Source organism: Chrysochloris asiatica, unplaced genomic scaffold (assembly GCF_000296735.1).
Source record: "Chrysochloris asiatica unplaced genomic scaffold, ChrAsi1.0 scaffold00052, whole genome shotgun sequence".
NCBI classification, from domain to species: Eukaryota; Metazoa; Chordata; class Mammalia; order Afrosoricida; family Chrysochloridae; genus Chrysochloris; species Chrysochloris asiatica.
Window position 1 is genome coordinate 12,750,806 of NW_006408570.1, and position 2,129 is coordinate 12,752,934.

The 2,129-nt window shown below is 41.7% G+C and overlaps 1 protein-coding gene across 3 annotated transcripts in view; it reads left to right on the plus strand.

Moving 5' to 3' along the window:
- RAB1A (RAB1A, member RAS oncogene family) overlaps nucleotides 1-2,129 on the plus strand; it is a 60,642-nt gene that overhangs the window by 54,085 nt on the left and 4,428 nt on the right. The gene's annotated exons all lie outside the window — the stretch shown is intronic.

Consider the following 2,129-nt stretch of genomic DNA (forward strand, 5'->3'; position numbering starts at 1 on the left):
TGGATGCAGTAGCTCAAAAGAGGGAAGAAACCTTTACAGAGAGTATCATTCCCACCCTTCCATGCCCAGAGTAGACAGGGATGGGCAACTTGGACATTGGCTGCCCAAATGGGGGTGCTACAAAGGCAAGAAGTGACTGGCTTAAAAGCTTTCAAGAGGGAACCTAGATCCAGAAGGCATGGAGGAAGGTAGAATCTTCACTAAGTAGTATCCAGTCTGTCTAGGCAGGGCTGATGAAAGGAGATGGGGATAGGTCTATTGTTACCAGGACTGATTTTGAGGGTTGGAAATATAAAGGTGGACATTTTGTAGTAAAAGGAGGGGAGCGGTTGACTTTGCAGTCTAGGAGCAAAGGTCACTGGGACCATCAAGGGAGAAGAGTGGACAGCGCGGCCCTACCTAGAGAAGCAGTGACAGCAGAGATGAGATGATGACGTGGAGAGATGGAGCAGCTGGGGACGTTGGAGCCAGAGAGGGAGGGGCTGTGTGCTGAAGACCTGGGAGGAGGCTTGCTGGCATGCATCATTAACTTATTCTTTGGTTGTTTGATGATTCATGGAGGGGATTGTAACCATGGCAGTGAAATGATATATGATAGGATGAATGTAAAGCTAATGTTCTCCCATGTAAACTATCACATAATTCACAATAAAACATTAAAAAAAAGAGTATTTTATAATAGTAGGCAAGGGAAATCAATACTCATTAGACAGTTAAGCATTTCAGTGTTATTTCCCCTCTTCCATCTGTGCCTAGATTCCTGCATCACAGAGCCCTGTTGTTCCAAGTTTGAGCATGCATCGCTGTTTACCTCTACCACTTAGGCCATGCAAACCTGTTTTAGTGTTCCCCTATCTGCCTTGTTCTTCCAGCTCCTCCCCTTGTTGCATTGCCCTCCCCCACACACAAACTGAACCCCTCACTCCAACCCCTCTGTTGTGGTTACCTTATATTCCATTAACTCTTCCCTCCATTTAAGACAGTCTGTTTTATCCTGTAATCTACCTGACTTTCCCATCACCTGGATCTCTCTTCCTTTGTGTTTACTTCTTTCACATTGTAATTGTTTTGATCATAGACTGACCTTCCAGATCCTCTGTTCTATTATTTTATTCTGTTCTTGACTCTTCCATTTGTCAGTTGAGTTCAGGGTGATGTTGCCACGTACGTCATTCTCTGTTGTCTGTTCTTGTTGGTTCTCAGTCCATAGAACTTCCTTTAGCATGTTTTTCAAAGCAGGGTTGGCTTTGGCAAAATCCCTTAGTTTCTGTTTATCCTGGAATGTTTTGATTACACCATCATATTTGATTGACAGCTTTGCTGGGTAGAGGATTGTTGGGTGGCAGTTTTTTTCTTTCAGAGTTTTATATATGTCTCCCCATTGCCTTCTTGCCTGCATGAACTGAAACTGTTGAGAGATGGGAGCTTAATCTGATTTGCTTGCCTTTGTATGCTACACTTCTCTTTTCTCCAGCTGCTTTCAAGATCCTGCCCTTATCTTTGATTTTGGAGAGTTGGATTATTGTATGTCTTGGTGGTTGTCTTTTTGGGTCTCTCCTTGCTGGGGTTTGTTGAGCATCTTGAATGTTTATCTTTTTGTTCTTCAGGATGTTAGGGAAATTTTCTTCCAGAAGCTCTTCAACTGTCTCCTTTGTGGACTTGTGTGATTATTCCAGTGAATGCCGTTAATTCTTAAGTTGTCCAACATGAATCTTAGGCTTTCTTCAGATTTTTTTATCCTTTTTTGTGTTTGCTCTTCTATCTTAGTAGTGTTGAGAGATTTATCTTCTAGCTCACTAATTCTGGCTTCTAATTCTTCTTTTATACTCCTTTGCCCTTTCAGTGTATTGCCCATTTCTGATATTCTATTATTAATCATTTGGACCTCTTAACTTGATTGTTCTTGTAGCGCTTTACTGACTTCTTCCTTATTTTTCTCCATTGTATAGTGTTTTGATACATTTTACAGTCATTTTGCTGAATTCCTTCTCAGGCATTTCCAAAGCCTGCTCATCTTCCATTATGGAGTTTAGGTCTACTTACTGGACATATGCTGATATGGTCATCTGCTTCTGATTTTTGGGCATATTCAGGAGTTATCTGTGGCCTTAATACTTACATGGGTGTGT